This window comes from Carettochelys insculpta, chromosome 4 (assembly GCF_033958435.1).
Source record: "Carettochelys insculpta isolate YL-2023 chromosome 4, ASM3395843v1, whole genome shotgun sequence".
NCBI lineage: Eukaryota > Metazoa > Chordata > Testudines > Carettochelyidae > Carettochelys > Carettochelys insculpta.
In genome coordinates, this window is record NC_134140.1 from 62684054 (window position 1) to 62708985 (window position 24932).

Sequence of the window (24932 nt, forward strand, 5' to 3'; positions counted from 1 at the left end):
CTGCAGTGGGCTCGCTACTCTCTTGTCTGGCAACATTGTTGTTGTAAGTAACATGGATATTGCTCGTTGAGAAAATACAGAATTTGAGAGGGCAACCTGTACTACACATTATCTTTCTTTAGAATTAGCCTACATGCTTCGTCTCAATCTAGAACATGTTTGTTTCTGATATGCTGTTACTTTAGCCTCAAAGTACAACTGTCTGAATCCTTTATGGTTAACTATGCAAGACAAATATTTTCCCCCTACTGCAAAAGTTGTATCTTGGGTCACATTTACACTACCAGATAAATTTAATTTTACTAAATTCAATTTTATTATCCTGGATTATATAAATTCGGTTTTGAGTTCCGCAGTTCACCACAAAGTCCACACAAAGTTACATTAGTGCTGCCACACTTAATGGCCAAACATTGGCAGTTGCAACAGTGCATTGTGGGAACCTATCCCACAGTTCCTTCAGCCGCCACTTTCTGTGTCCCCCCCTCCCCCGGACCCTGCTGCATGCCCGCTACCAGCAGCACTCACCCTGCTGCCTGGTTCCCAGGTCCCAACAGATTGAGGGAGCTGAGAAACTGATCAGTGCGGCTGCACCAGGCTTGCAGGAGCTGGGAGCCAGGCACAGCAGGAAGCCAGGTGCAGCAGAGCCAGTCATCCTCTAGAGACTAATAAATTTGATTTCAAGACATGTATCTTTCACATTGGCCTGCATTTGAACTTTTAAATTCAAACTTGGCGCTGCACCCACCTGGTTTCAACGATGCTATGATATTGATATTAGTGCTCCCTAAAAAGAGCGAATAGTATTTACAGTGAAGACAGTCATTTGGTACAATTGAGTTAACTGTCTTAAATTTCAATTTATCTGGTAGTGTAGATGTAGTCTTGGTCCTAATTGTTTTTATCTTCCAACAATTTTTCTCTATATCTTGATTTCATCCCGGGATTGTAGATCACCCCCCTAAGGTCCCAATATGATTATGAAATTTTGTACACCCTTCCTAAAGATTATTCCAAACCATATTTTGTTGATTTCCACATCTCTTTTCTTTAATACAACAGCGCCTTATTATATACTGTCAATATACTATAAATTGTGTGTAAAAATTCTATTTTCTCCTTTTAAAACTCCTAAGCTGTGTCTACACGTGCACGCTACTTCGAAGTAGCGGCACCAACTTCGACGTTAGGCGGCGAGACGTCGAAGTCGCTAACCTCATGAGGAGATAGGAATAGCGCCCTACTTCGACGTTCAACGTCGAAGTAGGGACCGTGTAGACGATCCGCGTCCCGCAACGTCGAAATTGCTGGGTCCTCCATGGCGGCCATCAGCTGGGGGGTTGAGAGATGCTCTCTCTCCAGCCCCTGCGGGGCTCTATGGTCACCGTGGACAGCAGCCCTTAGCCCAGTGCTTCTGGCTGCTTCTGCGGCAGCTGGGGATCTATGCTGCAGGCACAGGGTCTGCAACCAGTTGTCAGCTCTGTGTATCTTGTGTTGTTTAGTGCAACTGTGTCTCGGAGGGGCCCTTTAAGGGAGCGGCTGGCTGTTGAGTCCGCCCTGTGACCCTGTCTGCAGCTGTGCCTGGCATCCCTATTTCGATGCGTGCTACTTTGACGTGTAGACGTTCCCTTGCTGCGCCTATTTCGATGTTGGGCTGAGCAACGTCGAAGTTGAACATCGACGTTGCTGGCCCTGGAGGACATGTAGACGTTATTCATCGAAATAGACTATTTCGATGTTGGCTGCACGTGTAGACGTAGCCCTACATGGCAACAAAAATTACAATGAACTAAAATATTATGCCCAATTTCATCCTATTTAATGTATCACAGATGCTACCTGAATGTATGTGCAGTACTTTAAAAAAGGCAAAACAAATTAAAAAAAAACCCACAATAAGGAAAATTCAACATTATGGCTCATTTTTTATAAAGAAAAACAGCCAGATAAGAAAGGGAACAAAGAGGACCAAGGGAATTATAAACTAGTCTCCTAATTTTGATCCCAGAAAATATACCAGAACAAATTAACGAGTTTGTAAGCACCTGGAGGATTCTTGGGTTATATGGGATAGCCAGCATGGATTTGTCAAGATCCAATCATATCAAACCAAACCAAACCAATTTCCTTCTTTGACAGAATTACTAAGTGTGGGGACTTGGATGAGCAGTAGATATAATTTTTACTTAAATAAGGCTTTTGACACAGTTCCACTTGTCAAACTCATAAAGCAGAATAGAGGAATACAATCTTGATTAATTTACCAAAAGTGGGTGCACAACTGCTTCAAAGCTTGTAGTTAAACAACAGGTATCAACGGTTTGCTATCAGATTGTGAGGGTGTATGTAGTGGTGTCCACAGGGATCATACCTGGGTCCAGTACTATTCAATATTTTCACTAATGGTTTGGATAGCAGAGTATGCTTACAGAATTTGCAGCAGACACTAAGATGGGAGGAGTTGCAAGCAGATTGAAGGACAGGTATATAATCCAAAATCTGCATTTACATAGCCCCTCCCTTTCAAAATGGGCATACAGATGTGGCTGATTGAAATGCAAATGAGGCACTAGTTTGCACATCAAACACCTCATTTCCATAATGGCATCCACTCCCTGTTCCGGAAGTGCTGTTTTTTGGGGGAAAAACAGCTGTGTATATGGGGTTCCTTCGAAAACAAACAGTTTTTGAAATATCCCTTCTTCCTATTTTGTTTCAGAAAGAAGGGTTCTTTCAAAAACGGGGCTTGTTTTCAAAGGAACCCCCATCTACATGGCTTTTTCCCCCCAAAAGCAGCACTTCTGGAAATGCAATTGCATGAGAGTATGCAAATGAGGTCCAAGATTTGTAACTCTGTGCTTCATTTGCATTTTTGATCAGCCACATTTGCATGCCTCTGCCAAAAAGGAGGGGTCGTGTAGACACAGCTAATGAATACAAAAGAGAAAATTGGTCTGAAATCACCAAGATGAAATTCAACAAACACAATTGTGATGTATACCACCAATTAGGAAAGGAAAAAACACAAATATACAACTACACAGTAGGAAAGAAAGGGTGAGGTTCTGTGAAAAAGTTTGGGGGTTATAGTGGATCACAAATTGAGTATTGGTAAACAATGTGATGCAGCTGCAAAAAGGCTAATAATCTTGGGGGGAGGGCGTTAGAAGGAGCATCATAGGTAGGAGACAGGCAGTAACTGTTGTCTGTCTACAGCACTCATGAGGCATAAGCTGGAGTAGAGTGTGTAGTTCTGAGCATCACACTTAGGGAAAGATTTGGTTCAAATGGAGAGCCTATAAAAGAGCAACACAAGAGATAAATGATTTAGAAAACCTAACCTAAGAGAAAAGGTTACAAAAATGGAACATGCTTAGTCTTCAGAAGAGACTAAGGGAGAACTTGATGATTGTTTCCAAATGTGGTAAGAATTGTTATAAAGAGGATGGTGATCAATTGATCTCCATATCCAAGAAATGAGTTTAATCTGCAGCAAGGGACATTTACTTTAGGTATTAGGAAAAACTTTCTAAGCCTAAGGGTAATTAAGTTCTGGAATAGGCTCCCAAGGGCAGTTGGGGAAATCTCCATCATTTATGAGTTCTAAGAACAAGTTGGGCCAATGTCTCTTGGAGATGATATAGGTTTACCTGGTCCTGCTTCTTTATAAGGGACTAAGCACGATGACTTCCCAAAGTCTCTTCCACTCCCACATTTCTCTGCATCTCTGAAATTTAGTTTCCACTGCAATCAGATGTAACTGGTTACATGAACGTGAGGGCAAATTTGTATATTTATATCAAGGTATATTTTTTAAATTGTTCTGGTCGCACAGTTAAATTTTTAGAAGTCAGGAAATGACAAAATTTAAATTACATGCACAACTTGAACTCGATCCCCTTAAGTTTATGTATTATGACATAGTCTTTAAAAGATTACTTGTCACGAATATTTTAAATATTATATTATATTTTTTCTACATTATTGTGTGTCAATTAATTAAAATAGTTTTGAGCCATCCCCAACTCAGAATAAGCGCAGTCTTTCAGAGGATTTTGAATCAAGCAGTGGATGTAGAGGACTTCACAGATACCTTTGTTTCATTAATTCTGTCGGGTTTCAAGTACCACATGTTACATAAGTATCTAGGGTTGCACAAAAGCCCATCTACTTACTATATGGTATCATCGCTCTGAAAACTTATACACAATTCTGTGATTAAAGGCTGTTCTATGACAGTGAAACAAAGTTAATGTGAGCATGTTTAACTACCCACAGGCAGACTTGAACCTGGGACGACCTCCAGAGCTTAGTGCAAGCACCTCTGCAGCTTGAGCTAAAGGTCAGCTGGTTCTCAACTGAGGCTGTAAAGGACACATTCTTTCTCTGTAAAGTGGTCTAGGTACCACTGTATGGGACAGTTAACCACACACAGGTGTGTGGGTTACATACTTCCCCTAGCTGAGCAAGTGCATCCCAAGCTTCACAGACCCAGCTGAAATCTAATATGAGCCTCCCACTTGTAACTACCTGCAGTCAGACTCAAACCTGGGATTTCTGGAACTTAGTGCCTGCGCCTCTACAGCTTGAGTTAAAAAAGCCAGATGGCTACAAGCTCAGGCTGTAGAGAATGCATCCTTGCTCTGTGAAGTGGTCTAAGTATCACTACATGGGACAGTTAACCACACATATGTGGGTGGGTTACACCTGCAACCTTATATTTAGCATTGCTTCAATTCCAACTACTTACTTATAGAGCTTGCCTACACTAGCCCCCCTCCTTCGAAGGGGGCATGTAAATGAGACCAATTGGTGAATAGCAATGAGGTGCTGTGCTGCATATGCATCATCTCATTAGCATAATTCTCACTGCGTGAACTTCAACATTGGTAACTTCGAGGCGCCGGCAAGAAGTGTAGCTGTGGGCACTTCAAAGTACCCATACAACTTCTAAATTCCCTTATTCTCAAAACTTCGAAGGTGGGGGCTAGTGTAGATGAGCTCATATTGTTGCCATATTGCCATGAATAAATTATGTAATTATTATATATTTAAGTTTACATTGCAACATAAACCTATGCATTTATTAGTTTAAACCTTTTTAAAAAAAAATTTTAATGAATGCATGTTTGGTAATATAGCACTGCAGAACGTATAGTAGAAATAATGAATTCCAAGTCAAAATATATTGGCAACTTTATACATAAGAAAGTAAATAAATTATGCTGACAAATTTTGGTCATGGACAGGGTTAATAATGGTCACTAAATTCCTCCTCTGGCTGGTATAACATACTATTAAGGCCTGCAGCTGGTGTTTTCTTCTCTGTACTAAGACATTTGAAGATTATAAATGATTAAAAATACAATCAATACAATCTACATAATCAATAAGGTTCTGGGATCTTATTCAGGATTGCAAGTAAGAAAAAAATCCATCATTGCTCTTCAGTATCTGTATTTTTAAAAATTCTCAAATGGTGTTGGGAGACACTGACCTGTACAGCATAAAATATAGTTTATTTGACCTAGCCCTGACAACTTACATGACAATACATAGCACATTCTCTTTGAAGAAACAGTTCTACCGTCCTAAGATTTAGGTTTTACAGAACTACTCCATTTTACAGAAGTATTCCACATTCCATTAACTACTTACTATCTGCCAAAAACATCACTTGCTTGGTACCATTTAACCGTTTGAAGAGGAAATATCAGGCACGTGAGGAGTTGGTTCTACCTGTTCTTTACTTTAAGTCACTGTATGGTTTTCCATGTGTTTTCCCCTTCACTCTGACATTGGTAAGCATACCTCCAACAAACAATACACAGAAAATGTAGTCTGTTCTTTACCTCAAGTCAATGTATAAACAAATGCTTGCAAACTGACCATACTGCAACACCACCAGCAAATAGAATGCACAATAGTTTTGGAAAAAAGCTTGAAATGCAATCAGGAAAGCAATTCACTCCCTTTTCTTCAAACACCTAATTCTCCTTGCAGAAATGTTGGCAATCTATGAATAATAGTGGTGGCAGACTAACCAAAAGGCTCAGTCAGTCACAGATGACTTTTTCTACTATGTATTTATTTCACTTGGGTTATATAGGATGTACCAAAGAGATTTTGTACAGAAAGCCCTGTTCAATAATAAGCATGTTCTTAATGCTTGGCTTCTTTTGGCTTTCCTGCCCCAGAACACCTTGATGCTCTCTTATTCACTAATTGCGGTTTCCCAGATAGCAACTGTTATTCATGTTGAATGCTGGTGGGCAAGGTAAGCTCTCAAGTCAAACAAATCTCTGTTTCAGGTCTGGGAAAGGGACTCCCAGCATCACAATCATATGCCTAATTTTAAGCATGTAAGTTTACCTGTTGATGCCAGTGGGCCTACTCACTTTCTTGAATCTATGGCTGTGGCCACACTTGGCCAAAACTTCAAAATGACCATGCTAATGGTCATTTCAAAGATTACTAATGAGGAGCTGAATTGAGTATTCAGCGCCTCATTAGCATAAGGATGTTTCCGGTCGCAGAGCTTCGAAAGAACTGCTTTTGAAAGCGCATGGCTTGGCATGGCTACAAAGGGGTCCTTTTTGAAAGGACAGGGCACATTTTGAAATCCCCTTACTCCCCTTAGCTGAGAAGAATAAGGGGATTTTCAAATGTGCCGGGTCCTTTCAAAAAGCACCCCCTTGTAGCCACACCGGGCCAAGTGCGTTCGAAAGAGGTTCTTTCGAAGTGCTGCGGTCAGAAGCGTCCTAATGCTAATGAGGCACTGAATACTCAATTCAGCGCCTCATTAGTAATCTTCAAAATGGCCATTAGCATGGCCATTTCGAAGTTTTGGCCAAGTGTGACCACAGCCATAGATTCAAGAATGTGAATAGACCCACTGGCATCAACAGGTAAACTTACATGCTTAAAATTAGGCATATGCTTAAGCATGTTATTGAGCTGAAGTTATACTCTGTGCATGATTCATGATTCCAGTGGGACTATTTCATGATCTGTGTGCTGTTTTTCACAGGAAAAAATGTATACAATAATATTCTGCCACTTTGATTATGAATGCATGTATTTCTTTTGCATTTAAAAAAAAAACCTTATTTCACAAATAATATAAAAGTATGTTGGAACAAAGTCTGGACACCGTGCACGAAGCAAGCAGGAGGGTTTATTACACTAGCACTGGTGAAGTGTCACTTCGCTTGCAGGCTAGTGAACACTGCCAAACAACAGGTGACAACTGATTATATAGGATGTTGAGGGGTGGAAAGTGAAGCAACAGGGCAGGGGAAAGACCCCAGAACCCCTGGATAGAAGCTAAAAGCAAGGGAAATTAGCACAATTAGCTGACAGTCGGAGAAGGTTACAATAATGATCTCCACCCACAGCTTACAGAAAGCTCTTTGAACAAAGCAAACATTAATTGACAATAATGTGTAAAGTGGTGATGTATATTTCTGTGTCACAATGTTATCCTCATATGGATGTGACCATTCATGTTATATCTAAAGAATCAAAGCAGAAGGTAAGAGACAATCAAGCATTTGTTCCTACCCCCACCACTGAGACATCCTAAGGCTCTCTTCCTGGAATGTGGTTGCCAGGGTGACCATCTCTGTGCTTCTTCAGGCCGAGATGGCCTTCCAGGTGGGCTCAGCAAAGTGGGGGAGAGGGGAGGAAGACTCACGCTACTGGTGTAGGCCTAGTTTCCAGACCCAAATTTAGAGCAGTGGTTCTTAGCAGAATATCATTGTTTGTCTAGGAGTTTTACCCTGCAAAGTATCCCATGAGGCCAGAGTAAATTACCAATTACTGCAGCCATTGTGTTTTATTGGGTCAACTTCTGTTGGTGAGAAAAGACAAACTTTGGAGTTTACAAAGAGAGGAAGACCTGAAGAAGAGCTCTGTGTAAGTTCCAAAGTTTGTCTTCATCTCACCAATAGCGGTTGGTCCAATAAAGCATATGGCCTCACCCACCTTGTATGCCTGTTTTTAAACTACATCCCCAGCAGCAGCATAGAGCTTCAAGGAAAAACTATATTTGAGGACTAAACATGATGGCCATGTGTACACATGCCAATTCCTCCAGAAGCATCATCCAGAAGTAATGAGCAGTTCAGAAGATGCTAATGAGATGCAAATGTAAATTTCCCATGCCTCATTAGCATATGGCCACACGATTTGGTGTCTGGAAGAAGCTCTTCTGGACTCCAAAACAGCCCTGTCAACACACATCCCACAGGGATCTCCCAGAAGGAGGACTTCCTCAACGAAGACAGGGCTTACGGAAGGACGATTTCCTCCCAGGAGATTCCCGCAAGCCATGCAGCTACACAGCTATTTTGGAGTCCAGAAGAACTTCTTCCGAGCTGCTCATTACCGTGTCACTTCCAGAGGAAGCAGCATATGTATACATGCCTGTTGACAGAATCCATTTAATCAAAATGACCTGGAACAAAATGGCTAAACTCTTCATGTCAGCTTCCAAGTGACAATTTTTCCATTTCTATTCAATTACAGCATCAGTCTTTTAACTTACCTGAAAAGTCTACCCCTGACATTGCCAGCTCTCTATTTCCTCATTTGTACGATAGATAATGGTTACACAAAACTGTTTGAAAAGTGGTTTGCGATCCTTGGATGTGATGTTCTATGTAATACAAACTGTTACTAAGTATCATAATGTTAGTAATATATGTTGAACTTCTGTTACATAGATTGGACAGTCACGTGGTGTTTACATTTCAGCAGAAATAATGAAAGTGAAATTCGGAAAACTTTTTAGGGCATTGGTTAAATCTTCGAAGTAAGACCCGGTAAACCTAGATACAAATTTTGCAAAACAGGTGTTGTCTCATGGCAATACACTTACATTATCAACAGTTTGAAATGAAATACAAGCATGATGAGATGTACTCAGTAACAAAATGAAGCATTAATAGAGGATACCTGATTTTACAATATAAATGTTTGAAATAGCCCACAAATACACCAGTGTACTTCCAATAAGATTTGTCAAGAGAAAAAAAAACCATGAAGGCACAAGAGATCCCAAATATGTTAATTCTGTTGTGGTGGACAAGGAATATCTTCTTAAACTAACTTATTAAATCCTATTCCAACTATATTTTGCTTAACTTTGTATTTCACATTCATAAGCACAGACAATAGCAATTGTTTACAATGCTAGAAGCTGCAGTATCTATCATCGCCCGTTCATTCCAGATATGTTGACTCAGAGCAATACAACTCAACCCTTCCAAATGCTAACTACTAATTGAGTCAAAGATCTCTGCCTTCAGAAACTATTGTTTCTTTTCATTGTGAAAGACTTAATAGTGAATACACAGGAACTGCTACTACTCATTAATTTGTAAAATGACTAAGAAATGGCAATTTTCGAAGATAGATGCTTTTTTTCCCTTCCTTCAGGATAATTAGTGACTAAAAAGTTACCAAACGATTTTTTGTATGTCTTATTTTTTGGAAAATTGCATAAATATACATTCAAAATTTACATTCAAAATTATTTAGCTAGGATTTTTTTAAAGTAAGGGCTGCTAGCTGGAAAGTTACTGAAAAAAGGGACAATTTAAACATTATAAATTTCACAACTTACATTTTGGCCTCGCAAGCTAGAGAGGAAGTCAGCACCTACTGATGTTTAGCCACATTGAATCAGAATTGAATTACATATCCAGTAAGACCTCATTCTCTGCAGGCAATGGAATTCAAAATTTAATTAAAATTAAAATATCACTCACATGAAAATAAAAAGGGATAGAGCCTCCCATCCAAATATATCAAATAGAATGGCTGAGGTAAAATTGCAATGAATTTTCTGAAATCCAATGAGCAAAGTGCTGTCATTTTGTTCACCATAAGAATCACATATAAATTAGGTCAACTCCATCAGTGGAACAGTGAGAACACAGCACAAACCTCACTGATCTTGAAGAGAGTTTATACCTCTGCCAAACCACCACTATGGCAGAAAACATGAACAGTTCTACTAAAATTGTTATGCAGAGAACTGTGCACTAACCATTATTTGTGCTGTCAAAAGGTTCCCAATGAGACTGTGAACCTTACTCTTTTACATGCTGTACAATCATAGAGGAAGATATACTCCCACTCTTCATGGTTGTATATTCTGTTTCTAGAAAATGCAAAGGTTGCATTTAAAATGCAATTTGTCCATAATTAGGTACCAGTGTAAGTGTGTCATCTTTATTAGGTGCAAAGATAAAGTAGCTTTCTAATAAAGGAGAGCCCAAACCAATAATGGTAGTGCTACTAAGTTTCAGTTTGAATTTGTGTTACACAGATGTTTTTAAATGCTACATTCCTGTATAATTACAGTATGAATTAAAATGTATTTTTGTAACCAATAAAACACACACTTTGTATCAAAGGACTGTTTAAATATTTGATAATATACTTATAAATCTCAGAAAGGTCATTCTATGGACAATTAGTAGTTATGATATGCGTGCGATATATTATTCTCAAGTCACTTTTACAGCAAAACTATAATGCAATGAAGCTATGATTAAGAAAATGATTAATACATATTTTCTTATTTAAGAAACACCAATAATTTCTGTTTATTTTTATTTGTATGGTTTAGAGACTCCATTCATTGAACAGAATCCCAGCAACCCACTGTACAATAACTCATAACATAGCTGTAGCCTATTCTGTTCCCTACAGATTTATATAAGATATTCATTGTCATAGCAGCTGAGCTGAGTAATAATTTGACTACATATGGGTCAGATGTTGTTTATTCTCTCATCCTCTCCCCAGAGGGAGGTATGCATGCAATGGAATGCCTTGGTTAAGTAGGTTTTTTGTTTGGCTGGTTATTTCTTCTAAGTATCCCTTTAAAAGTGGAGCGCCAGAAACAACACTGAGCAGTGGTGTTATGTACATAATTCTATTTCCTAAAGTGCCTGGTATCCAAGGTGGAGAAAGAATGGCTACCAACGCTACCAGAATCAGCCATAAACAAGAACACAGAGATGTAGGGTTTAATTTTACTTTCAGTTTTGGTCATGTTTGGAATGGAACTGTGAGGGAAACTTCAGAGCCATTGAGGTCCCTTTCTATCTTTCACATTCCTACCCAAGGAACACTGAGTCCTTTTGAGTTCTGGAACTTTGCTGAGAGATGATTTTTCAGAGACTAGAAACACAGGAGAGTCAAAAGAGTCACTGACCAAGCTACCAAGAGTCAGTCAAACAGTACACTGGAATAGTAACAGAGATACCCGTGTTAGTCTCTATTCCATCAAAGCAAAAAATCAGTCATGTAGCACTTTAAAGACTAAAAGAATAATTTATTAGGCAATGAGCTTTCATGAGAACACCCACTTCTTCAGATCTATAGCCTTACCAGAACAAAGTCAATATATAAAGCACAGAGGTCCAAAAATTGTTATCAAAGTTGACAAATTAGATAAAAGAGCAGAAAGTAGGGTGGGGTAGTTAAGTGTTAGGTCAAACATCAAAGTATGCAAAAGAGTCCTTATAGGCTATGTCTACACGTGAAGCCAACATCGAAATAGCTTATTTCGATGTAGCAACATCGAAATAGGCTATTTCGATGAATAACGTCTACACGTCCTCCAGGGCTGGCAACGTCGATGTTCAACTTCGACGTTGCGCGGCACCACATCGAAATAGGCGCTGCGAGGGTACGTCTACACGCCAAAGTAGGACACATCGAAATAAGGGTTCCAGGCACAGCTGCAGACAGGGTCACAGGGCGGACTCACCAGCAAGCCGCTCCCTTAAAGGGCCCCTCCCAGACACAGTTGCACTAAACAACACAAGATACACAGAGCTGACTACTGGTTGCAGACCCTGTGCCTGCAGCATGGATCCCCAGCTGCCGCAGCAGCAGCCAGAAGCCCTGGGCTAAGGGCTGCTGCCCACGGTGACCATAGAGCCCCGCAGGGGCTGGAGAGAGAGCATCTCTCAACCCCCCAGCTGATGGCCGCCATGGAGGACCCGACAATTTCGACGTTGCGGGACGCGGATCGTCTACACGGTCCCTACTTCGACGTTGAACGTCGAAGTAGGGCACTATTCCGATCCCCTCATGAGGTTAGCGACTTCGACGTCTCGCCGCCTAACGTCGAAGTTAACTTCGAAATAGCGCCCGACGCGTGTAGCCGCGACGGGCGCTATTTCGAAGTTAGTGCCGCTACTTCGAAGTAGCGTGCACGTGTAGACACAGCTATAATGTGTCAGGTAATTGCTGTCCCTGTTCAAACCACGTATTAATGTGTCAAATTTGAATATGAATATTAGTTCCAAATATTGTCTCTGCAGACTGTTGTTAAACTCTCTTTTCTCCAGAACACAAACTCTCAGGTCTTTAACAGAATGGCCCACTCTGTTTAAGTACTAGCTGATAGGTTTGTGTTTTTGGAGATTTTTGATGTCTGCTCTTTGTCCCTTCATTCTTTGGCGAAGAGTGTTTGCAGTTCGTCCAATATACATAGTGTGAGGGCATTCCTGGCACATATGACATTAGCTGAGTAACAGGAGAATGGAACTGGCATTTTAACCTATGGTTCACAGCAGTGACTAATACAGATGATTTCTCCAGACATACCAGGTCCTCAGAGACTGCTATGCTTTTTCTCTAGGGCTGTTTCTACACAGGCCACTTTCTCCGAAAGTGGCGTGGTCATACATGGCCCGAAATATGCTAATAAGGTGTGGATGCAAATTCCCCGTTCCTCATTAGCATACGCTCATGTGATTTGGAGTCCAGAAGACCATTCTTCCGGACTCCAAAACGCCGTTTAGAAGCGCGGCCCGGGGGAGCTTCCGGAAGAAAGTCCTTCTTCCGGAGGCCCCTTCTTCCCAAAAATTTTAGCCTATTTTGGGCCATGTATTACCATGCCACTTTCAGAGAAAGTGGCCTGTGTAGAAATGGCCTAGATGGCACCCACTTTAATGGATTTCTGTTAAGTATATGCAACACTGACAGACCTGCACTGTCAGCAGGAGGGATTGAACCTGTGACCGCAGAAGCAAAAGCCCTGTGTTCTACTACATGAGCTAAAAGCCAGCTTGAATTCAGTTGAGACTGTAAAGTGGACACTTCACTCTCCCTAGCACCTGGTCTCAGTGCTGCTGGGGCTACACATATATAATATTATACAAAGCCCTTGACATCTGTATGTTAATCCATTTGCTACAATGGGATATGCACATTTAAGATGTGATACACCTGGTCAGAACCGGAAAAAGATCACCCAGGACAGGGGGCACTGGCGAGTAGTCATCAACGGCCTATGCTCCAAGATTCAGGAGCAGAAGAGGCTTACTACTACTACTATTGTGGACCGCAGTTGTGCTTTTGCTTTTATTGCAGTGGACTGTTGGCTCATTTCTGCAACACAAGTGAAAGTGGAAAGTGAAAAAAATACAAAGAAGTACATATCCGTTTCAAATGAAATGCCACTGCATGTCTTGTAGTATGTACTCATGCGGCACTGAAGGAGGGGAGACTACTGCAGAGACAAAGAATGGGGGATGTGATTAACTAAGCTTGAGAACTGTATCATAACTCAATCATAAGCCCTCAGCTAGGATATTTCTTCATTTTGATCACTGTGTTTGAAAAATAATATACATAAAAAGGAGAGGTACACTGATTATGAGTGGGAAAAAAGTGAATCATGGTAAGCAAAACATTTTTAAGGTGAGATTAATAAATATAGAACTTTTTAGAAAAGAGATTAATCACAGCTGACATAGAAACGTATGTTTGTAATGAGAATTTTAAGAATCACAGAATCACAGGGCTGGAAGGGATCTCAGGAGATCATCTAGTCCAGCCCCCTGCTTCAAGCAGGATCAACCCCTATGAAGTCATCCCAGCCAGGACCTTGTCCAGCCGGGACTTAAAAACCTCAAGGGATGGAGAATCCACCACCTCTCTAGGCAACGCATTCCAATGCTTCACCACCTGCCTGGTGAAGTAGTTTTTCCTAATATCTAACCTACACCTTTCCCTCTTCAATTTCTGACCATTACTCCTTATTCTGCCGTCTGACACCACTGAGAACAGTTTCTCACCCTCCTTTTTAGAGCTCCCCTTCAGGAAGTTGAAGGCTGCTATTAAATCCACCCCTAAGTCTTCTCTTCTGTAAACTAAACAAGTCCAAATCCCTCAGCCTATCCTCATAGGTCTTGTGCTCCAGACCCTTAACCATTTTTGTTGCCCTTTGCTGAACCTACTCCAGCAAATCCACATCCTTTTTATACTGGGGGGCCCAAAACTGAACACAGTATTCCAGATGTAGCCTCACCAGTGCCGAATAAAGAGGAATAACTACTTCTCTAGAGCTGCTCGAAATGCTCCCCCTAATGCATCCCGGTATGCTGTTAGCTCTCTTGGCTACAAGGGCACACCATTTACTCATATCCAGCCTTTCATCCACCATAACCCCTAGGTCCCTTTCCATCATACTGCTGCTGAGCCAGTCGGTCCCCAGCCTGTAACAATGTTTGGGATTCTTCCACCCCAGGTGCAGGACTCTACCCTTCTCCTTATTGAACTGCATCATATTTCTTTTGGCCCAGTCCTCCAATTTATCCAGGTCACTCTGGATTCTCTCTCTACCCTCCAATGTATCTACCTCTCCCCCTAGTTTTGTGTAATCCGCAAACTTGCTGAGGGTGCAACCCAGTCCCTCATCCAGGTCATTAATAAAGATGTTGAATAACACCAGCCCCAGAACTCAGCCTTGCGGCACTCTGCTTGAAACAGACCGCCATCCAGATATTGAGCCATTGACCATTACCCATTGGGCCCGACCATCAAGCCAGCTTTCTATCCATCTTATAGTCCAAGGATCCAATCCATATTTCCTTAACTTATGGACAAGAGTATTGCGGGAGACGGTATCAAAAGCCTTGCTGAAGTCAAGCTATATCACATCCACTGACTTCCCCATGTCCACAGAGCTTGTCACCTCATCAGAGAAGCTAATCAGATTGGAAAGGCAGCACTTGCCCCTGGTGAATCCATGTTGGCTACTTCTGATCCCTTTCCCCTCTTCCAAGTGCTTCACAATGGATTCCTTGAGGATTCCCTCAATTATTTTCCCAGGGATTGAGGTAAGGCTGACGGGTCTATAGTTCCCTGGATTGTCCTTCTTTCCTTTTTTACAGATGGGCATTATGTTTGCCTTCTTCCAGTCATCCGGTATGTCCCCCGATCTCCAAGAGTCTTCAAGATTAATGGCCAAAGGTTCAGCAATGACCTCTGCCAATTCCCTCAGTAACCTGGGGTGCTTTAAATCCAGACCCATGGACTTGTGCACATCTAGGTTTCCTAGATAGCTCAGAACTTGTTCCGTCCCCACAGATGGCTGCCCTCCACCTTCCCATACTGCATCATCTAGGACTGTCATGGGGCAGTTGACTTTGTCTGTGAAGACTGAGGCAAAAAAAGCATTGAGTACTTCAGCTTTTCCTGCATCATGTCACTAGGTTACCTCCCTCATCCAGTAACGGCCCCACAACTTCTCTGATAACCTGTTTACTGTTCACATGCCTGTAGAAACCCTTCTTGTTACTCTTCACATCCCTTGCCAGCTGCAGTTCCAACTGTGCTTTCCTGATTACTGCCCAGCATTCTCCAGCCATATGTTTATACTCCTCCTTAGTCAACTGTCCACATTTCCATTTCTTGTATGCATCCTTTTTTAATTTAAGCTGACTAAGGATTTCCTTGTTAAGCCAAGCTGGTTGCCTACCATGTTTGCATTTCTTACTACGCAGCAGGATTGTTTGTTCCTGTGCCTTCAGGAAGACTTCTTTAAGATACTTCCAGTTCTCTTCAACTCTTTTCCCCTTCATCTTTGTTTCCCACAGGATCCTGCTCATCCAGTCTCTTACAGAGTCAAAGTCTAGTAGTAGGCATCCTTCAGTCTGCATAGACTATGGATCGCGCCCTTTATAGTTTCAATTGAGGACTTCATTTACAGCATCTACTGTGACTATGAAGACCCACATGAGAGTGACAGTCCTTGCTGCATCTCTTGCAGATGTGGTGGGTGTCTGGCAAGTCCTTAGTGTGCTTTCTGTGCGTTTGCTTCTCCTCTGCTAGCTGTCTGATCCTCATCTTGCCCTTCTGAAGGCCCTTGTGTAACCCCTGCCTCCATCTGCTGCGGTCGTCTGCCAGTTCTTCCCAGTTGTCCAGCTCGATGTCTACCTCTCTGAGGTCTCTCTTGCAGACATCTTTGTAGCGTAACTGGGGGCGTCAGGGAGGTCTTTTGCCAGAGGCTAGCTCGCCATACAGGATGTCTTTTGGAATCCTTCCATCATTCATCCTGTGGATGTGTCCAAGCCAGTGGAGCTGACGCTGCCTGAGGAGGGTGTGCATGGTTGGGATTCCAGCTTGCTCAAGGACGGCGGTGTTGGTCACTCTGTCCTTCCATGATATTCCAAGGATGCGCCTGAGGCAGCGCAAGTGGAAGACGTTCAGCCTCTTTTCCTGGCGGGCATACAGGGTCCAAGTCTCGCCGCCATAAAGGAGGGTGCTGAGGATGCAGGCTCTGTAGACTTGCATTTTGGTGTGAGTGTACAGCTTGTTGTTATTCCACACTCTCTTCCTGAGTCTGGACAGAGTTGTGGCCGCTTTTCCGATCCTCCTATTTAGCTCAGTGTCCAACAACAGGGTGTCAGTGATGGTGGACCCGAGGTAAACGAACTCGTGGACGACTTCTAACATATAGTTGTCAATGCTGATTGATGGGGATTCAGCAACATCCTGACCAAGTACGTTTGTCTTCTTTAGGCTGATGGTAAGCCCAAAGTCCTTGCACGCCTTGGAGAACTGATCCAGCAGTTTTTGAAGCTGGTCTTCTGTGTGAGACACTACAGCAGCATCGTCTGCGAACAGCATGTCTCTGATCAGGACTTCCCGCACTTTAGACTTAGCTTTCAGCCTTGCAAGATTAAACAGTTTCCCATCAGATCTTGTGTGCAGCAAGATGCCCTCTGTTGAAGATCCAAAGGCATGCTTCAGGAGGAGTGTGAAGAAGATCTCGAACAATGTCGGAGCAAGCACGCATCCTTGTTTGACGCTGCTCCTGATTCTGAAAGCACCCGATAATGCGCCATCATATTGGATTGTTCCTCTCATGTCTTCGTGGAACGACTGGATCATCTTGAGTAACCGTGGAGGACAGCCTATCTTGTGGAGCAGTTTGAACAGACCATCCCTGCTGACCAAGTCAAAGGCCTTGGTCAGGTTGTTGAAGGCTATGTAGAGTGGCTTCCTTTGCTCCCTGCACTTCTCCTGCAGCTGCCTTAGAGAGAAGGCCATGTCAACGGTAGACCTCTCTGTGCGGAATCCGCACTGTGATTCGGGGTACACCCTCTCAGCAATCTTCTGGAGTCTGCCAAGGATGACGCGAGCGAACAGTTTACCAGTGATGCTTAGGAGGGAGATAGACCCCTGACCTGCGGGAGGGCAGAAGACCCATTCCCAGCTCCCCAAGAGATGAGGCAGCCAGGTAGCGCTCCAGCCGGGGGCAGAGGGCAGCCCCATTCCTGGCACCCCAAGGCCTGAGGCAGCCAGGGATCTCCCTGGCATGGCGGCAGCCCCATTCCCGATGCCCAGAGGGGTGGGCAGCCAGGAGATGCAGCTGCACCTTCCCCCCACAGCCAGGAAGCACCCTCCCACAGGGTGGCAGCCTCCACAATGCAGCCACTGCTGGAGCCCTGGAGCATTCCTGCAGCACTCTCAGAGCCCAGTGGAATACCCACTTCCACTGCACAACCACCCCTGCAACCAGGGAGCTCCCCTGTGTGGTGGCAGCCCCGTTCAGTGCCCCATGGAATGGGGCAGCCAGGGAGCGGCACATGCTTGGCAACTGCAGAGCCATCCCTCCACCTCAGGGTGTCCCATATTTGGCATAGGGAAATTTGGTCATCCTAATTAAGCTCTTCCTAGTGTTCCTCAGGGTATCTGCTTCACATGTATTATACAAAGAGTCTATTCTTTTTTAGCACATTTTCAATATGTCCTTTGAATATCTCACACACATCTGCTCTCTCCTTCCTCTGCAACCCAGTGAGATTAAAGTTGTATCCCAGCCCACAAAATACAAAAACTTTGCATTTCATATAATGGAGCTCATACTTAAACTTACTTCTAAAAGCTCTCCCACGCATGTGCAAATAATTTCCAGATCTGTCACGTGGGCCACTATCAGGCTATGTTGACACTAAAGTGATCTGTCAACAGAAGTTTTTGTGGGACGGTATCTTCTGACAAAACTTCTGTCGACAGATTGCAGCCAGACTGCCAAGCAGATTGAAAAAGCGATCCACTCTGTCAACAGAGAGCAGACAGACTGCACAGCTGGTCTCTTGACAAAACATCCAACTGGAAGCAGAGCTGATGGCACTGCACAGTGTCCCAGAAGCTATGTCTGTCAACAGAGCACCTCTCCCCAGAATGTTCAGACTGGCTTTTTGTGAATAGAATCTGTCAACAGGGGCATTCTGCCTCACGTGGGAGGGGCACACCACTGCCAATAGAAGTGCCAGGTTCTGTTGATTTACTGTCAACAGAACACCTTGGTAACGTGGATACTCCATGGTTTTTGTCAACAAAAATCTCTAGTGTAGACATAGCATCAGAGTATATTGGACTGGAAAATCCATTTCTAATTCAGGAAGGCAAACCCTATGTTGTTCATTTACGTAGTTTAAGAAGTATCTTAACAGTTTCTTAATAGATTTTCTTTTAAACACATGCAGCAAAAATGAAGATGTTAATCAGTTGTCTATCCCTACATGTTATAGTTGTAATAGTTTTATAGTTTAAAATATATCAGACTATATGGTTTTAGTGCAACTTTAGAGGAATATTTAAAAACTATAGCATTTTAAACAGCTGTTGTTGCCAACCTAAGAGTGTCTTTTACTATTATTTAATGCTTACATGATAGTGATTTCTAAAGGCCTGAACCAGTTTGGCACTTCATTGTGTTAAGCACCGTAGAGACTTCCAAGGTGGCCAAACCGAACAGTTTACGGACATCAGCTAGAATGACTAATCCACGGATCATTGAGCCTGGATGAAGTAAAACGGTAGAAAGACATAGAGGAACATGATACACAAAGAGTTCTATTTTCCATTGGTTCCTTATCTGACAGAAAAGCTGCTATTGTCCAAAGGGATAATAGTTGTGAAAATATTAGCAAGTATTCTTATGAGAACACATTGGAAACAAAGGTCTTAGGTGATACAGAAATTAAGGAGAATCTACTCAATACTACTATGATATCAAAAGTACTATCCTAAAAAATGCAGACTTTAGCATGCATTACAAGGGCCTGATTCAACATCTTTTTGAGTCAATTGAAACCATTCCATTATATGTATCACTGCACATCACTACTGCTTGAGTTGGTTAGAAATGGTGAATGTATATTTCCATACTGCTGCTGAACATTCTTACCCAAGATGTAACCATCCTATGTAGAATATAAATTCTCAGGCATTGTTTTTTTTTTCTTATCTGTTTCAGCCTAGTGCCCTGAGATTATTAGGCAATACTGTAATAAATATGCAGATCATAATGGATTGGCAAGATATTGATAATTCTATGATTATAGGGTGAGATAAATTGCTTTCTTGAGGAAGAATGGGCTTCAAAGAATTTTAATATACTAATATAATAAATTGTTAACTGGGTTTCATAGTCTGACTGTTGCATGTTGGGATGGAGGGATATCCATAATAAAGCATAAACTTTAAGATAGATAAAAATCTAACTATGAAAGTTGACTAAAAGCACTTGGCAACTATGTTATATTTCCTGCCAAGAATTTGGTTTGAAAGTACAGCTTAACTTAGTCACTGCTGCTGGACTCCTACAGGAAAACACTAGATTGGCCTCCCATGAAAACTCCATTAACCTCAGTCAAAACCAGCCTTCCAAATATGACTGTTTTAATACTCATCACACTCCCCTCTAGGCTGAAAACACTGTCTCCAGTAAGCACGCACTCCTAGCTATGCCAGGGGGAAAAGGAGGCCAAATCTGGAAATCAAACAAATATTATCCACCCCACCCCCTTCCCCTTCCTCAAGAAAAAAAATTAAAAAAAAAATCCAAGTAATTTTTGGGGCATAAAAGTTTCAGTCTCAACTGCTAAAATGAGCTCCTAGTCACTAGTTAGCTATTTGTATTCTACTAATCAAAGAGATTAATTATTTTGATAGATGTATGTACTTTTCCTTCTCATAAACATACTTCATCTAGTCAATACATAACTGATGAAGCATAAACAGAGTAAATGATTTCCCTCACTGATATGCTTCACTGAACAAACCCACTAACTTAAAAAGTTGAAAAATACAAAATTGAAAGACTTGTGAAGCCCAATTCTGCTTACCTTCAATTAATACCATCTCATCAGTCCCAGACACTTTTTTTTGCTACCTTTGGCTAACTCCTCAAACTTCACCTCTCTCCACTCTTCTGTCCACACAGGATAGATCACACCAGGTTTTTCAGCGAGAAAATGGATGGACATAATACAATATAATTACTTATCACCAAATGGCAATTTACAGATGCAAACTTCAGCAGAAATACACTGGAAAGGCATAAAAGAATATTTATGAACTTATCTTCTTTTTCATGAAGATTACCAGACCTGTCATTAATGCTGAAGGGACAGTGGGACTGATGGAATGAGAAGGATGGAGATAGAAAAACAATCACACATATAACTTTCCCTTGCTTTCAGCCTACTGATTTGTTGGACACACCTTTCCTTTAATTTCTATCACCTGTTCTAAGAAGAGCACAGAAATTTCATCTGTAGAAGTGAAGCAGAGAAAACATATGGAGCAAAGAAATAGGTATTGTTGCTGACATTTTTAAAATTACTGGACAGATCACAACTTTCTGCCCCTGAAGTGTAGGGTGAAATAACATTAATTCTACAGCAAATTGTAAGAGATTAGAACGAAATATTTAAAACAGCAAGGCTGTATCTACAAATGCCCCTATCTTTCAGAAGGGGTATTTAAGTGACACAGATTGTAACTGGTTAATGAGGCACTGATATGAATATTCCATGCCTCATTAGCCTAATGCCAGCCAGTTGTGCTCAAAAGTGCTCCTTTGGAAATTCGTTTTGTGAATAAGAGAATTTTGAAGTCTGCAGTTTATTCTGAGGTACCTGCATCTACACAGCCAGTTTGCATTTCAAAAGCAGCACTTTCAAAGCGCAACTGGCAGCCATTATGTTAATAAGGTACTGAATATTCATAACAGCACATCATTAACCAGTTCTGATCCGTGTCATTTAAATGCCCCTTCTGAAAGGTAGGGGCATGTGTAGACACAGTCCAAGAGAAATGTAGTTCCCATACCTTTGAAGTTCTTGAACTTCAACTGAAATCACAACCATTGCTTACTATGCTTCGTTCTTCACCTCTTGAACAATCTTTGTTTCCTTAATCTCATTTGTTGTTCATAGAATTTGTCTTACAGTCTTTATTCTGTACTATATTCATTTTCTATACCTGGTGTTCTATACTTTTCATATAGTTTCTATTAGCCTTGATTTATTAGTAGTGACCTTTGAGTTATTGTTATATAAATAGAAATATGATATAGACTACCATAGACCACTCACATGGGAACTACTGGTAAACTTCATTTTAGGTACAACAGTACAAACTAGAGGGCAGCCAAATGCACAGGGGAACATGTGTTCCTTCAGGGAACCAAAAACCTTAGCACATAAAGAAGTCTTTTCTCAGAAATGAGGATTATCCCACCATAGTTAAGCAGGGAATATGAGATTAACGCCTTTCAGCAGATACTCTCTTTAAACGCCTATTAACTCAACAGAAACAGGATTAGGCATGTCTGTGAGATTAGAAAGAAAGAAAGAAAGAAAGACCTCCGAAACAAAAACTTGAAGTAAATTCCTTACCAAAGGGAAAACATTTTTTTTCAAAGTACCTCAAACAATATTTTTTCCAAGTACTTCATGACTAACAGTAAATAAGAACAATAACAAATGGCATGACGTCTGACGCAGCCTCTGCCCTCTGAGACAGGCATTCTTTAAAACACCAACATGCTGTAATTTTACTCAGAAAAATGTATAGTCAGTATTCAGGTGTTGATTAAAATTTAGACAAATTACACTGCAGTCCTGTTACAGTGATTTCTTTCACTATTATAAAGGTTTTTGTAAACAGCAAGCAGAAGTATATTGTTTTAATGAAAAACCAACAGTATATTGGCTTACAAAGCAACAAGTGTCAAGTGTAGTACCTGTACAGTTTATATAAACAGCATTCTCTTTTATCCCACCTATCTCAATTGTGGTTTACAGCACATCACATACTTGGTTTGAATAGAGAGGGGTAATCAGATCAAATAAATGTCTGATATGGCAAGATATAAATACCGCATGCAATATACACAGTTATTTTGTCATATTTCATTCAAAAATCAGTAGCAAATAAAACTATAAGGAATTTTGGCCAGAAAAATACACTTCCTCACTTTTGTGCTAAGGTCACAGGGTACAAAACAGCTGTAAGGAAAGATTAAAATGGGAAAACAAAAATAAAGATTAAGTTTAGTTTTCTGCTTCAAAATTTAATACATACTAGAAGAAAGAATATTACCATTGTTTGACTTAGTATTTTATCCCAGAAAATTAGTTGTGCAGGTTCACTTAAATTTAGTTAACAGAAAAGAGGTATGCCCTTCCGTATTTTTTTAAACATTACCCATCAAACTCAGAAGAACTCAAGATACCTTTAAAATATTACGTACTAGATATACATTTTGAAATATTCTTCCCCAGACCCAACCAGCAAATAGCTAATAGGGAGCTAGAATTTAATTTAAAGACTTCACTTATTAACTAGTCAGATCATTTTAATCAGAAATATTTTGAGTGTTTTCATCTTTACAAGTAGGAAGTAAAAAAAAAAAAGAGTTCTTTGAAATCTAACAGATCTTCCAAATACTTTAGTCAGTTCACTGCAAAAATATTACAACCTAGCCAAATTTTTCACTCAACAGACTCCTGTTAGTCTCCTACTTGGTGTTACCAGTGTTTCAACATGGCTAGAAGCATCATTCTATTTCCATGTATGCACTTATGTTTTGGTTAGCAATAGAAGCTTACCTTAAAAATTACTAGACAGAATGCTAGAAACAATCTGAGTTCATACCACAAACTCGCCTTCAAAGTTTAGGCTTAGTAAAGATTGTTCTGGTAGTTTATACATACCTCATAGAACTGGAAGGGACCTTGAGACATCATTGAGTCCAGTCCTCTGCCCTCTGGGTAGGGCCAAGCACGTTCCTGATAGTCTTTTTTTTTTTTTAATCTATTTGTCCCAAACCCCCTAAAGGTTTGAACTTACAGACCAAGGTTGATAAAGTTAATGCTCAAACCACTGAGCTCTCCCTCACACTTGTTTATGCTTTGACTTTTATTGATTTTATGTACATCTGTTATGAAATATTTTAATGCAGTCAACCATATTCTGCTCTCCGCTAAATTGATGTAACACAAATCAAATTTTGAAAATCTCTCTTTTGTTCTCAAGACACTTTTTACAACATGGTTACAAGCAAATCCACCTGCATGTGGAGATTTATTAAAAGCTTTGTTATTTTTAAAGTTGTATGCAAAAATATGGAATAAAACAGTATCTGATTATGAACTCTGTTTACCGTGGCCATAGACTTTTCAACAGAGTAATGTAAAGGGATTTTAGAAGTTTCTGTCCCTCCTGGTTGTGAAAGTAACCTTCAGAATCTGAATAAAATATAAAACAACATAGTGTTGTCTTTTTAAGCCTGTGGTAAATAGCTCTGAGAGATAAGAAGTGTTCCACTTACCTTAAGGTAAGTAAATATGAAGGTGAAAACAAAAACAAACAAACAAACAAACAAACAAAAAGTCTTTCCCGAACATTTCCTTTCTCCTAATATAATAATATATAGATCTGTTCAGTGCCTTTTTTGTAAGAAGAGGACCCGGTACTCAGCTGGCTCTCCTCCCCTCTTCTCCTGCTCCTCTTCCCCCAGCCAATCCCACAGCTGGGGCTGCCCAGGTGCTGGCACTCAGTGCCAGCAAATATCAGCACAAAAAAAGCATTTGATCTGTTACAAAAGCACCACTAGGCCTGTTAATCTAGGCAGGATAGGAGTGGGCACATTCCTAAAGGCCCAGACAGCCAGTCTCAAATACTTCCAGAAATGCTTCATACAGCTAAATTCTTCTAAAGCTTAATTCAAAGACTATTTGCTGTAACAAGAAATTCATATAAACACCTCCTGCTGTAGAGCAACCTCAACACTTCAAGCAACTACAGGTGGACATGATATACATTGTACCATAAATGAAATGGAGAAGCAGGTGATATTTTGAACTTCCTTGAGAGATCTAATCCTGGATGGGTTAGATCTGCAGACTCTCGGTAGAAAGAGAGAACATTTTCAGATATGGATAGATAAAAGTTTCCTAGTACTTTTAGGGAAGTCTGCAGCTCCACTACACTACTCTTGGATATCCTTTTGTATCACCTGGCAGAAAAATAATGAAGATATAAATTTTAGTAAGAGACAGACCTGTCAGTTATGATATGAGACAGGTATGCAGGTCTCTCCATTCAAAGACCTGCACTTTTGATGTATAAATAAATGTAAACATAAGGGCTGGGTCTACACATGCCCCTTCCTTTCAAAAGGGGCATGTAAATGAGCAGGTTCGAAAGATGCTAATGAGGGACTGCAATGAATATGCAGTGCCTCATTAGCATAATGGCAGCCACGGCAATTCGAAAGTGCGGCTTTTCGAATTATACATCGCCCGTGGAGACGT